Source organism: Neopsephotus bourkii, unplaced genomic scaffold (genome assembly GCF_033783945.1).
Source record: "Neopsephotus bourkii isolate Nb327-2 ecotype Australia unplaced genomic scaffold, CSIRO-AGI_Nbou_v1 NB_1749, whole genome shotgun sequence".
NCBI classification, from domain to species: Eukaryota; Metazoa; Chordata; class Aves; order Psittaciformes; family Psittacidae; genus Neopsephotus; species Neopsephotus bourkii.
Window position 1 is genome coordinate 2,812,054 of NW_026902223.1, and position 14,912 is coordinate 2,826,965.

At 47.0% G+C, this 14,912-nt stretch overlaps 1 long non-coding RNA gene across 2 annotated transcripts in view; it reads left to right on the top strand.

Moving 5' to 3' along the window:
• LOC133225125 (uncharacterized) overlaps positions 1–14,912 on the top strand; it is a 27,205-nt gene continuing 12,293 nt past the window's right edge. Inside the window, exon 1 of one of the 2 annotated variants that reach the window (XR_009729035.1) lies at positions 1–223. This is a non-coding gene — a long non-coding RNA (uncharacterized LOC133225125). The remainder of the gene's footprint in view (positions 224–14,912) is intronic. The other variant, XR_009729036.1, reaches the window with a different exon arrangement.

The following is a 14,912-nucleotide window of genomic DNA, read 5'->3' on the forward strand; positions in this document are numbered from 1 at the left end:
AACCCCTCCTGTCTGGGGGCAGCCAGGTTTTTCTGCTGAGCCCTTGGGAGGAGGAGGGGGCAGAAATGCTGCTCTCAGCTGCATGTGGGTTCATTAATTAAGGTAAATGCTTCCAGCTGAGTGGGTAGAGAGTGCTGCTGGGGCTGCCTTGGGACTCCTGGCAGGGAAGCTCCTCTGGCACTGAGGTAGCTGGTCTTGCAGCTCTGCAGGGATGGTTTGGAAGGTAAGATCCTAAATTCATTCTTTCCTTCAATGAACTTTGGTGCTCCAAGGTGGAGAGTGAGTTTTGCTCTTGATGCAATCCACGTCTCTATGGTATGGAAGGTACAGAGAGCTTGTTGCTGCTCTGGATGTTGCAGAAGCTGATGGCTGCTGTGTCTTGTTTCCAGTGGGAGTTGATGCAAATAGGTGCTGCTGTTTTGATCCACGTGGGTGACAGCAGCCCTGGAGGGTTGGAACAATGCTAAGAACAAACTTCATTAAACCTGCTGCATGTCATGTGGCTCTCATGCAAAAGGAAAGTGTCCACAGTTTGATCTGGGTGCTTCCAAAGCTCAGGTGGCCCCTGTGGTGAAGCCAGGCTGGAGCTTGCTTGGTTTCTTGGGATGGATTGCCAGGCTCTTTTGGGTTCCTTTTGCGCAAGGGTTGCATGCATAAGTATGTGCAGCTTTTACAGCCCATTGGAACTGAAGAGCCAGACCTTTTGAAGTTTGTATTTGTAGCAGATTAAGTCAAGATTGTTAGGATCTACTTGCAGTGGGCTTGATAGGGTGCAGGAGGAGCAGCCTGGGAACATTCTAGAAGTTTATGTCTTCTAGTTTGTTCAGGGATGCTGGATGTATAACAGTGAGGTGACTGTGTTAGTGGATGTGAGAGATCAAGATACGTTTCAAGAGCTGTAAAGAAGCTAGTAGGAAGATTGGAGTCCAGGGCCTTGGACAGAAGTGATTAAGATGCTTTTATGGGTTTGGTAGATTAAGGACCTGGTTTGTTTTAATTGAATTTGCTCCTGGATTTGTGTATCAGTGGCACAGGAACCATGAAACACACCTGTGTCTGTCTGAATCAGCTGAGGAGGGCTGAAATGCATTTTGCCAACTGTGATGCTCTTTAGAGTGCATGCTTGTTTTGGCTGCTGAGAAGAGCTCTGGGTTATGACAACAGAGGGGGCATTTTGGAGCCATTAATGACATCTGCAGCTTCGCAGGAATGTGTCAGATAGTTAATTATCGTGTTGAACTGTAATTCTATCATGCCAGAACATAAGTAGTTTGTTTGAGTACTCTTCCTCCCCCCCCTTCCCTCTTTGCTGAAGATAAAGGAGTTAAGTTTAATCATTAAATCTCCATCTTGATCCATGTAGGTCACGCACTGAACCAAAGTCAGATAGCACAGCATTTAGCAACCTTATCTCCTTCACAATAAAGAGCAAGCAGGAAGCTGCCTCTGTTGTCTGTTCTATTTTTTAATATACGTTTATTTAAAGAAAAGCCATCTCAAAAGGGGGGGGGGGAATCTTCCAAACAGCAGCTTCTGTAAACAGGATGAAATCAGATAAAGAAATTACTGTAAAAATATTGCCTCATCTCTAAAGCTCAGAACTTTCTTTTTTTTTTCCTTTTGCTCTTTTTTATCTTTGAGAAAGATAATGAAAGAGGAAGCTTGAAACCACATTTCCATTGATGTTTGAATACACAACTGCTGGATTTAAGAACTGGAGGAGATCAAAGAGAATGGTTTTCATTCCGATAAAATTATAGCAGTTCTGGTATAGGGTGATGGGCTCATTTATGAACTCTACGATGCAAATAGTTGTTAAGGCACCTTTCCCCCCCCTCCCCTTTCCTTTGCTAAGAACTAAATGAAATATGCCTGGAATTCCTAAAGATTAATTAGGAGTGTGGCTAATAATGTTATAATAGATACATACTAAAAGCGTATGTCCCTCTTCAGAATAATATCTGGGAGTGCAAAACATTCCAAAGGGAATAGGAAAGCCTGTTCCTTGCTACTGGATATTACAGTTCACATGACATGCAAACTTAACAGCATTAGGTTACTGAAGTACGTACCCTGACACCACACTCTGGTGATTTAATTTTTTATTAACACATACTCTGACATTCATTACTAAGTATAAGCTGCGAGTTAAAGCCATTCATGTGAGCAGAGCTAACACAAGTATTTATCACATGCTGCATTATGGTTCTAAACTGTGCAATAAAAGTTATCAGGAAGGGTCTATGTAAAAGGCAGAAGTGCCACAGCTGTGATTGAGCAGATCTAAGGCTGCGGTCCTGTAGTGGAGCCATAAAGACTTCCTGTGCCTGGGGAAAACTCTGTTGATCTGGGAAGGTTGTGCTTTAGTTGGGGGGGGAGAGCTGAGGATTATATGAGGGCTTGTGTCTTGGTAACCTCACATTTACATGCCCTGAGGGTGTGAATGTGCTTTAATGCTGCTCGTGCAGAAATGAGTTTGTCCCTGCCAGTAGTACAGCTGAGCCTGGTGTGGAATCCGGTTTGGGGGATACTCATCCACTTTTTTTCTCCTGCTTTGAAATCCGAAGTTTCATGAGGATCCCATCAGCTGGTTCCAGTGTAATATGAGAAATCTGAACTTTCAGAACTGTGTTTTTCTGTTCTGTTTGGGGGTGGATCTGTTTGTTTGTTTAAATTTTGGGTTTGGGAGTGGATTTTTGGGGTCTGTAATCTTGGTATCTGAAACACGTCATACTGTCTCCAGCGCAAAGAAACAGGGCAGGGTGCTGGGAGGTGTCTTTGCCACAGGTGACCTATACAAACAGCAACCCTACAGACCTGGGTTTCCATGCTAAGAGCTGATGGGGCAAGGAGGAGGGAACCTCTTACCTGGGAGGCTGAGCAATGGGATCAGCTGAGCTCCATTAACAATGATAACAAGGAGACCATGCTTTGCACTTGGGCCCAGGCCTGCTTCAAAGCTAATGAGCTAGTGCATGACCAGCATAGCTCTCACTTTGGTTTTAGTTTTAAACCACATTCTGTTTGAAAGAGAAGATTGCTTCTCTCCTATCAGACCCAGCCAAGAGGGTTGATTTGCCCATCTTGGATACCGTGGCTCAGGGGTCTATAATGGTCCAAGGAGGGGGAAATTTGCAGCATGACAGTTTATGCTTTAGCAATGTTAATGTGATGTTTGCTCCACGTCAATCTGCTTGTGCTACCTCTACAGGGAAGGCCCAACCACCTGCTTAAAAAGCTTATTTTCTGTGGTTTTGAAGCAGACAGGCTTGGTGGCCACAATCCTGATCCAGTCTGATGATGGAGCCCCATCTCCCCTCCCTTCTCCATTAGCCTTGTTATCAAAACCTTGAGCACAATGTGGTCCTTGTGGCCTCACTTCTGCCTTATCAGCTGTGGCTTGTCCCTCAGAGCAGCACAGACAATGGGAAGCTCTTACCCTGAATTCTTTCCCTTAGTTTCTTTAGCTGGCAAAGCAGCCTATGGGATGGCATGCTGCGCTGCCCAATGGAGAGGGTAATGTTGCCTCAACTTGAAAACAGCTTGTGTTCAGGGTGGGTATAGAGGACAGCTTGTGCAATTAAGATAGTGATTATCAACGTCATGCCTAATAAAGTCATCTGTGACTTGCTGAACTCAAGTTAATGACCATGAAATCCATGGTTAATAACAGGACAGCCATTAGTGTGATGGGTAATGTGCAGAAGGGAGCCAATGGAAGGCAATAAATAGTATTATATGTTAATGTTTGACAGTTTAAACAGACACTTTTATCCCCATGGTGTCTGCCTGAAGTTTGTATTTTACTTTTAAAATGCCTCTTAAGAGCTTCTTGCTAGCTTTAACTTTCCATGAGACTCATCTTGTATTTGAAGCTAACCTAAACCTAGTTCTAAACTAGGCTGGAGGGATGTACTACCAGTGGTGAGAGGGGACCTGGGTCTGTTCGTCAGCTGAGTAACGCTTCTGCTAATGGTAGTAACAAAACGGTAAATGCATTTGCAGGACTTGAACTTTGAATGTTTCTGCCTTACAAGTGATGGGGTTGTTAGAGAACACAGCACTGCAAAACACCTTTAAATTCCACTTGCAAAGATGGCTTGTTTATGACTGCTCACACCGTGTCAGTGTAGCACAGGAACTGAAACCACTTCATAAATACTGCAGCAGTGCTCAGCACTAAACCCGCAGCGCACGACAATAGCTGGTGCACCTCAGGTATTGCGAACTCCCTGTGATCCCCAGTCACCAGGGACACGCTGGCCTGGCACAGGGGTGAAGGGATTTCCCAAGCTCTTCCATGGTCTTGCTTCAATCACATGAGGTGGGCTGGGAATTAGGGAGGAAAACATCCAGTGTCCAAAGGATGGGGGAAAACTGGTGTTGATGCTCCTAAGCAGCCAGCAAGGGAGGGCAGTGTCACTAAGGGGTTTTGCTGTCACTTGGGGACCGTGGGGAGTGTTGACCAGAGGGTGCTGTGGCAGAGTAAAGCTCCAGCATAGGAAACACAAGGTTTCTGAACCCAGGAAATGAATTGAACTCCTTCAGGCTTTGTACAAAGCAATCCTTTTTGTCTGGCAGTGGTTTCCTGAGTGCTCAGATGTGGCAGTGGTCCTGCTGCTCCCCCTGTGACAGCTCACACCGTTTGGCTTTGCTGTGTTGCATCCTTACTGGGTTGTGCTGGGCGCTTGGATTGGAGAGGGAGGAAAGCACAAGGGGTGCCTGGACACAGGAATGCTCCTATTCCTGCATTTACTTTGGTCACTCTGTAGCTGCTTGCGCAGTGTTTTGCACTGGTTTTGTTACTCCTACTTGTAGGCGCTTGTTATTTCAGTCATTCAGAAATAACTGACTTAGATAAATGCAGAGCAGTGACTAATATCACATCTATTTGTTCTGGCTCAAAATGATCTATAGCTTCTCGCTGGCAATAAAGTTTAATCTATTCAAATGCTTCAAAAAAACCAAACCCTCATTGGGGCCATTAAGCAGTCATTAATTATTTTTGTTGTAGGTGGCTGGAATGTCGGTGTAATGAAATATGCATTTCCTTGTACTTACAAAGAGCCAGGGGTTTGTGTGTATCACGTAGGCAGCAGTAGGTTTGCTTAGAGGAGAGGGGCAGGTCTGCTGTTGTGTCTGGGAAAATGTATCCTTTTTTGTTTGCTTTTGGGTTGTGTTTGTGTATCTTGACGGAGTTAACTTCCCCTGGGAAGAGTTCCCGATGCTCAGGATGAGGGCAGTGGTACCCACCAAGGGCAAGGCACAAGAGGCTTCTCCAAAACCCATTGCAAAGGGAAGGAGCAGACCTATAGAAGCCCAGCTCTCTGTGTGTGTCTATACTGTGTGATGCTTGGTGCAGATCAAGGCACCAGTGGCTGCACCTCTGGCGGAGGTGCGTTGTCTCCCATGGGTGCTGGGGTTTGGGTGCAGCACAGCCCCAGGCAGTGCTCATACCACACACACAGCCCTGCCTATGGCAGGAGCAGGTTGGGTCACCTCTTCCTCCCCTGAGGCTCACGGGGTTCAGCCTCCAGCACAGTCCCCAGTCCCTCTGCAGGACTTGCTCCATCTCATGCTCCTCTTGCCGCCCTGGGACAGGAGCTGTGTTAAACACAGGCGGAGCACCAAACACTTTCACTGCTCTTGCTCCTCCTTGATCCCAAGCTCCTCTTGCTGTCACATCCCAGGAGAGCTGCATTTCATCTGCTTCCAAGGTCGCAGGGAAAGGGGAGACCCAGAATCTGGGTTTATGCCCTCCAGATCCACCACAGTCAACACAAACCTTGCACACAGGCACTGCCACCCCTGCTTGGTCCCATGTCCCCAGCCAAAGAGCATCCCAATAGGCAAGGATGGGCTTCCCTTGGAGCTCTCCCTCTGCAGGGTCTGACCAAGATCCCTCGAGGGGAGCAGATGCACAGACCATGCTGTTGCTGGAGGAAGAGGAGTGAAGCCAAGTCCCTGTGATCTCCTATTGTTACAGCTTCGTCTTGAAGTGCTTGTTGCACTCTCTCAGAAGTGCTTTTTCTGTACTGATTGTCCACCTGAGGATATGAGATCCTTTTGTAGGCATTAGGTTAATTAAGTTTCGCCCTACTTGTTTGAGGCAGGGAAATTATGCTCCCTGGGTTCCTACACCTATGTAAACTGAGGCACAGAGAGGTTACGCATCTGCGGGAAAGTCCAGAGGCGGTTTGCAAGAGAGCTGGTTCAGGGGATGTGTTTCCTCAGGAATGAAGAAAGAGAAGTCCTAAAAAACAGGAGGAAAAAACCCCAAAGCCTCAGAAAAGCCTTGGAAAGGGGGAAATATTTTTTTGGAAAAGCTACACATTGAAGCAATTTTAAATACAGCATTTGGAATCACAGCGCAGCGCTTGGCTTAGAATTACGATGTTCTGGTGGGGAATAGGCTCCGCTTCAAACACCCCAGTCGTAAAGGTGGGTCAGCCCTTGGTTTAAGAAGGACAAGAAAGATTTTCAGTGTGAAGCTAGAACTGCCAAAGGGAAACCAGCATAAACAAGGAGAGAGATGGGCAAGGATGCTGGGGAAAGGACAGTGGGAGCAGGTCTGGGAACTGGCTGTGCTGTGGATGCACAAGCAGCTCTTCCCTGCTGAGGACCTGGGAAATCATGGCTGTGCCCAGGGTCTGTGCTTGTATCTGCTCTCACCCAGCACTGGAGCAAGGCTGGGCTTTGGCAGACTGGGAAGTGCTTTTTCCTGCATGAGACATGAGAAGGGAAAATCAAGAGATGAAAGCGTGGTGAGCTCAGACAGTGTGAAACTGCCCTGGGTGAGAGGGGAGGATGGGGGAGAGCCTGGCCTGCTGTGCCCTTCTCCATCACTCCCTGCTGAGCAGGACCCTGCACGTTGAGGCGCTGGGGAGTGCTCAGGGCTGCTGGCTGGTTCTCACCCGGTTGTGCTGCTTGGGCATCGCTATAGAAAGGTGTAACAGGCAGGAACGGGCCCATTTCCAAGGGGAATCACAGCAAGCTCAGCTGGCAGTTGGGCTCTTGGAGATACTGGAGGGCTCTCATACACATAGTGCTCCCACCAGTTCCGCTTGGGCCAACACTGAGGCCTGAGGTAGGAAAGCAGTGTGTACCTGCCTCATGGTGGTATGTATCAGCAGTGTTTATTCGATATTGGACGAATCCTGGCTGATTCTCCAGTTGCTGACACTTTCCAGATTGTATTTACAGTTTGAATGACTGAAAAGTGCAACTCCTTCAGAGGGAAATGTCTTCATCTAGAGCGGATCTGTCACCACAGTGGTGGTGATGAGCTTCCATCGTAGTAGCAAGTTAAGGTGGTATCTAAAGATGGCATCAGTCATGTTGTCACTAAATGTGCATCTGATCACAGCTGTTAGATGGCTAGAACCAGTATCGTGTCTGTGCTTGGCTCTGCCCTGGTCTCTCCATGACAGAGCTGGGAGTTGCTGCTTTCATGGTCTCCTCCCTGCAGCAATGAGGAGGATAAGGGCTGGAAGTGCAGCATTTCCATGGCTCTCTCTCACCTTCCAGCGTATCTTTGGAAGAGGAAAGAGCTGGTTTTGGGGTGCAAGAAGGAAACAAGGAGGGCAGGAGAGAGAAGAAAGGGTCCAGCCTTCCCAACCTGGTCTGCTTCAAGTCACTCAGGAGCAGGCTTCATCCACCAGCATGACTGGACCAGCTGGGACCTGGCAAAAAGGGATCTTGAGCCTCATGTGTGGTGCCACAAGCCCCCAACCCTTATCTGAAGGCTGTGATACTCAGTGTCCCTGTGGAATTGGGAGCACTCGAGCTGCAAATGATGTTGATCATCACTTTGCAGAGCAGGGGGGTTTGTCTGTGAGCAATTCATGTCCCACAGAAGCTAGGGAAAAGAAAGCAATAATTGAAGCCTCTTGCCCATTTAAAATACCTTCCATCAGAACTGAAGAACTGAAGCTGTTTTTTCCATTGCAGAAATTATTTGGCCTTGAACCATAGAGCCCTTACTTTGCTATTCTGCAATTGAATAGAGGCTTTTGTGGGGCCTTTTTTAAATAATTACTACAAAGCACTTGAAGAGGAGTTCTGATTGTCGTCTAGTTCTCATTTCATGCTTTCATGCCATTTCTGTTGGAGGATGGATCTTTTATGAAATGTCTGGTTTAGGTTACACCCTCCAGAACCTTATTATTTGCCTTAAAAAATATATATCCGTCACAGGCAGGAGCATATTCTTTATGCTCTGCCATTAGTATAACTAAATTCATCAGAGTAATATTACTATTCATGCAAAATAGGTGTCGTCTTTCTTTAAACCTGTTGGCAAGTGCTTAAACTGATTTTAACAAGTATGCAGGGCCAACTTCTTAAAGCCTTGAAAAAGTCTGAAGATTCCCAGGCTGCAAAGGACTATTTACATGGTTAAAATGACACACATATATCCCCTCTACTTAAAACTGTCCCCTCATCATATAAGACCCTTGCAAATCCACTCTGACTTCAAAAGAAGGCAAAGTTCCTCTTCCAAGTGTGTCTTTTTCCCTGTTAGCACAGCCGAGGTTGTGAGAGCCACTGAATTTAGCTCAAGGCCTGAATTTAGCTCAAGGCCCACATTTAGCTGGTGGTTTCATGGGTGCTTCTCCCATTGAAAGAGAATATTAATGAAAGGTCGTGTATTTTTAAAGCCCATTGAAAATATAATTGTAGAGATAAAAACCTACAAGATTTTTAGCGATCCCATTGTCCGCTCTTGTAATACAAAGCCACTGTGAAAACATCACAAGTGATGCCACAGAATCCTGTGGGATGCTTTCTTCTAAGCTGATTAGCAGGTTTCCAGATGACACCTTTCCTCCTTGGCTGTCCTTACCCCTCCGCATCCCAGCTCCTTTCCTGCAGCCGCTGCAACAAATGACTCTTAATGTCCCCAGTGCTCACAAAGGGAAAGCTTCAAAGCTGAGTGCATGGGAACTGATTGTTTTAATTCATAGCAATGTGCAGGGCGGGATATTTGCAAGCTTATTCAGCTGAGGAGCAGAAGGCCGTGGTGTGGCTGGGGCAGGCAGGTGGAGCTGCACAGGCAGAACCTGCCCGAAGTACCTGCATCACCCTGGGGAGCAATAAGCATGAAATGATGCTAAAACAAGTGTTCTCATCCAAGATCTGCATTTCATTGGGCTGCATTCGGGGAGCTGCTTGGACCTGAGCTCTGTATCTTTATAACCCTCCCTCCTGGGCTGAAAACCTCTGGATAAATCCATGGAACTTCAGATTTTCCCAGGACGGTACCAAGCTGAGGTCAGGGAATCCCGTATTTGTTCAGGATCTTTGCCTCGTTTCCAGTCTCATATTGGAGGTGGTCTTGGCTCTAGGAAGTTACTGTGCTGATCCTAACAAGAAAAAGGGATGTGACAAAGTGCTCTGGCACAGGGATCACACAAAGCTACGCGTGTTCCTGCTGCATTCCTGTGTTTTATCTATTTTCTAACTGTTCTGAGCTGGGCTCATATGCAAAATGAAGGGACATTGTCAGGCAAATGCTGCAAGTCACACGCTAGGCACATTGTGCAAGCCCTCTCCTTTTCACAAACGTAAGCCTGGAAACTGAGATGCCAGAAGTTGTTCATATCTCCTGTTTGATCTGGGTCATCGCTGAGAAAAATAAATACCTACATGCATAATGCGGTGGGGGAGTGGGATAAATGGTCAACCACAAAGCACAGATCCAGATTTGGATCTAAATACCTTTAAAGTTCAGGAGTGCTCGTATCCTGGGAGCTGGTTCAAAGCCACCTCTAGAGTACATATACCTGTCTGGTTACTTGTTGTTGTACCTGTCTGACTTGAAGAGCGAGCAGAGGGATATCTTTCTTGCAAGCTTCTCATTAGAGAAAATATGAATTACAGAAAGTAACTCAATACCTACCTAGGCTTGTTGCCATTCTGCTTTCCCACTTTCTTCAAAGGACATTTATCCTGTATTTTGTTTGGATTCAAATCAACACACAAAGGAAAAATATGCATGCTTGTAAGCCCAGCAATCAGATGGGAATCTGCACTACGGGAGATGGAGGGATGGTGGTTGCAACCTTGTCTGGTCAAAAAGTCCCCATCTTTATTTGCTGCTAATACTTTGCAGGTAAAATGTTTGAGGGGGAAAAAACAAGTAGGAATTTTATGATGCATTAAGCGCATCCACTTATGGTGGGATTGCTTTTATAGTATTCTATGGGTGAAAGAGGACGATGATGGAGCACAGGGCTGGATGCGACACTGCTGTCATATCAGAGTCCCTTTGTTTGCTCAGGGTAGTGTGGCCAGAGACCCATTTCTTAGGTGCTTCTGTAACGAACACAAACACTAGTGACAGTGATAACTTCCCTTATTCCTCTCCAAATAGGTGATCTATATTCTTCAGAGCTTAATGCTTTTTGTGTGTGTGGTTGAGCAGTATTTGGGCTTTGCAAGCAGAATCACAATGGCAAAATCCGTGCTGGCAGGTCCCTAACATTAGTTTGTAAAGCACCTCGGGATACCTGGGGTCTGAAAGGAACCTCTCTTTTATACCATATCAATCTCAGCGCTCTTTCTAAAGTGCACTGCGTTTATTTGCAAGGCTTCTGAGCCGTGTTTCATGGTTGAAACCGGGCCATTAGGAGAATCCCCGGGAGCTCCCGGCAGTAGCAGCTGAGGCTGGGCTGGATTCGCATCCCCAGGACACCCCAGGAGTGAATAGCCGAGCTCCTGCGCGAGACTCCCGGCCCTCAGTGACCAGCTCATGACAGCACTAATTAAGAAGCAGTCAACTCTCGCTTTCAAAGCAAAAAGGCTGTCAGCAGGCGAAGGGAGAAATCCCTTTCCCTTGGCAGGAGGCTGGTTAGTGGGACAACCGCTGGACAAAACGGAGGACAACACAAAGCGCTCAGCCTGCCTCTCCGTACAATGGGATGTGGGTCTTTGAAATGCAAAAGTTATGTAGCCGCTGCCTTCCGCAAAGAGGAGAGAAGAAAAGTGATGGAGAACAGAACCCAATTGCACTTCCCTCGGATTTTGGGGGTTTTTTTGACTTTGTTAAGGCTGTTTAAGGATCTTTTGATCTCGCTGAGATATTTATTATCTTAGACTATTTGTTATGAATGGTGGCACCATTTAGAAGCAAAGAGAATTAACTTTGTGCTGAAGGGGGTTAGCTTTACAGCACAAAGCCCTGGGGCTTCGTAGCATGAAGGACGCTGGGTGCAGACCCTTACTGGGGGGTGAAAGGCAATGGGACTGTAAACTGGGCAGCGTGGCACATCCTGAGGGTGCAGTAGTGGGCTGAGGCTCCTGGTGGAGCTCCTGGTGATGTCCCTCTGCCTGAGCCCCACACGCGGCTGTAAATCAGGTTCGGTGCCAAGCAGCACATGGACCCTTGTAAAACAATAGTGTCAGAGCCACCGCCTGTGAACTGGTTTTTCTCTCTTCCCTGGTTTCACACAGGGTTTCACACAGAGGCACCACCTCCTTTCAGCACATCCCAACCCTCAGTAAAAGCAGCATTGGCCACATTTGCCTTTGGATCTGCTGGATGTTCATAACTCAGCAGAGAGCAAAGCCCTCCCTGGGAAGTGCTGTGATGGAAGGTGCTTTGCCCCCTCTCTGCAGAAGCCCTTTCCTACCCCACAGAGCAGTTTTGGGGGGGAAGAGGCATTAAATGCCCTGAGGTGATGAGTGTGTGAGACTGGGAAGGAGGCACCCTCCAGTAAGGTCTGAATGGGGGCTTCATCCCAGGATCACTTGTTCATGACCCTGAGTGATATCAGTGAGTCCTTCTTCCTAACCGTCTGAGGTTGCAGCATCAAGCCTTAGATCTGTGAACTGTGTTCAGATAGGAAAGTTGTGTTGATTAACCTTGTAATGTGTAACCAGTGAAATCCCACCTGGAATATCATAGAATCATGGAAAGGTTTGGGTTGGAAGGGACCTTAAAGGTCACCCAGTTTCAATCCCCTGCCATGGGCAGGGACATCTTCCGCTAGAGCAGGTTGTCAGATATCCATCCTCCGAGCACCTAAAGAGCAGAACAATGTCAGCAAATTGGATGGGATTCAGAGAAGAGCAATAAAAATGATGAAAGGGCTGGCCTGATTTATGAGGAAGGATTAAAAGAGTTACATATGTTTAGCTTGGCAAAATGATGGCTAAGGGAGGGATGCAGTATCTGTCTGCAAGTATGAGAGGGGTGTAAATACCCAGGGAGGATGGGAATTATTTAGCCTGGTTGAAGTGGGAGTAATAAGATTAAATAAAGGAAATAATCTTTGTGACTGGGTTGAAGGAAAAAATTCTTCATGGTTCGAGCCCGTTTCCATGTGGAATAATCTCCCAAAGGAAATAGGTGAAACCTCAGGACTTGCATTGAGAGGAGTGGGGGGAGCAAACACCAGGGAGAACGACACCGGGAGTTTGGAAAAAGCCAATTTCTGTGATTCCATCCGTGCCATGAGAGCAGTTGGGATGTTTATATCCAGCCATTGACCGATGCTTTGATGTGGGGAGGGAAAAGGGGGAGGGAAGAGAAACAACAACAACAATTGTACAAATTTTCTACGTCCTTAGAGCTGCAAATTCCAACGGGAAGAAATTCAACCCGTTAGTGCAAGATTCCCAAAGAGTGCCACTGCCAAGCTGTCAGGAAGGGTTGTGAAACCCCATCCCGTGGCGTGATGGGGAGGGAGCTGACCTCCTGCATCCAACAGCGCTCATGGATCAGCCCCTGTGCAACAAACCAGCTCGGGATGGAGTGGGAATCAAATTAGAGCAATTAGCAGGCTTCTAGATCCCCTAATAGCTTCTTATTTGTACAGTGCTTTTTCTAGCAATAATTGTAAGAAAAACGGGTTTTCCCCCTGTAATTGTGAAAAGAAGTTAAAAAAATGGTAATAATATGAAGAGAGCAAGTCCATGTTACAAACAAGAACCATATGTTGACTTATCATGGGAAATATGTAAATAGAGGCTCGAGCTGATCCAGAGCACATGTTGTTAGTCATGAAGCAGCTATTTAAAATTCCACGGCTGGATCATTAACTTCACAGTATCCTTTATGGAAGACAACAGAGGGCAAATAATCCGAGTGGCACTGAAAATGGCCCTTTTCTGGAGAGATCTCGTTTAGCTGGGTTTGATAGGAAGCCATTTGTGATCTCTTAGCTGAATCAGAGCGGGGTCTCCTCCGCACTGGTGAACTGGGGTGGCTTCCTCCTGCACCAGTAACATGTCCTGGCTCAGAAATCTCCTTTGAGGGCTCAGATTGCACCAGGAATGATCCATCCTCATCCCACCTATACCAGGGGGAGCAGAATAGCCATAGAAAGTGCTAAGTGATGGCTCGCCCCTAGCTCCCATTAGAATGCGGTTTACCTGGAAGGATGTGGTGATTGATCACAAGGAGGAAGGTTTCTCTACAGCTTGTGTTCAGATCTTTGCTTTGCTGCTTATTTTCTTAGTCATCTGGGCAGGTCACTTCTGCCTATCATCTCTTTTCTTTCCTCAGTCGATCCAGATGAGATGGCTTCTCTCTGGGGCCAGCCATGATCAAAGCAGGTCTAGATTGAAAGAGATTCCATAATTAGGCAAAAAACTCATAAAAAGCAAGAAAGAGATCCTGGACCCCAGAGAAGGCTCTGCCTGAAGCAATCGCTTTAGAGCGGTGAAAGGATGGATTTAGACTAAAGCAGTAACCTGGATGGGCATCACCTCATCCCTCTTGGGCTGCGCAGGGAGGAAAACCTCCCTGGAGCCTGTTCATGTGGCCCCTGTTTGGGCATTTTAGTGCAGCAGCATCTGCAGAGGGCTCTCAGCAGGAGGCAGGGTGAGGGGCTGAGCAAGCTGCAGTTTAGGCATTGCTAAGGCCAGGAAATCAGGATGAAGCATGTCAGCATCCTGGGTTTCCATCCCAGAACGTTGGCGTGAGGCAGCGTTTTGCACAAGTCCTGATGTGCACATGCTGGGTATTGCTCAACGCTGTGAAGAGGGAAATAAATACAAATCTATTCCTGTGTCATGGACAAAACTCAGAGCCCAGCTTGGTCAGCCAGGAGCTCTGCAGTGCTGAATGTGAGCTGCCCGTGCAGCAGCAAGGGAGCTCATAGACAGGCTGCCCAATGGGGTTTGGGTACCAGCTGCTCAGTGTGAGATGCTGTGTAAGTGGTCCATGGGATGAGCACATTCTGAGGGAGATGGGAAGGGCTGAATTTAGGAGCAAGTCTGGCCCCACCACAGCATCTGTCTGCTGAGGGATGCAGCCAGGGTCAGTGCAACATAGAGACACCTCTGATAATGGGAAACACCTCTGTGGACTCTATTATGAGGTAGAACAACCTGCTGAAGATGATTTAAATGTCTTTGCAGTATTTGGGAGGGACAGAGGGAAAAGGAACACCTTCCATCACTGGGTGTCTCCTGTGCCATGCAGAAGTAGGTTCCTCCTGCCCTTTCTCTTGCTCTTTACTTCACTGCTGGATCATATACCTGAACTGCAAGTGCAGGTACAGTGTCCAACCTGCACCTTGGTTTGCCTGGGTTTGTTGGAGCAGTGCTCAAACCGCTGCAAAGCACCTGCTGCCATTCAGTTTAATATCTGATTCTGAATGTCCAGGCTCTATGTCCTTGCTTATTTTTCTTCTCTGTTATTGGCCTTGTTTTCTGTTGAGCCCTGTAATTTATCACAAGAGAAATATAGCTCTTTTTTATTATTATTAGGGTTTAAACGGAGTGAAACCTGTTCCTGTGGAAGTCTGGGTGGATTCTGGGGGAGTGACGGATCGATCTGCAGGACTGCATCTGCTGGGGGAGGGATCAGGGCCATCTTCTGACTTGCCAGCACTTGAGTTGACAGTCTAAGCCTGGCTTTTTCTGAGCCTTTTAGTAAGTAACTGGACAGTAGCTAGCTTAAA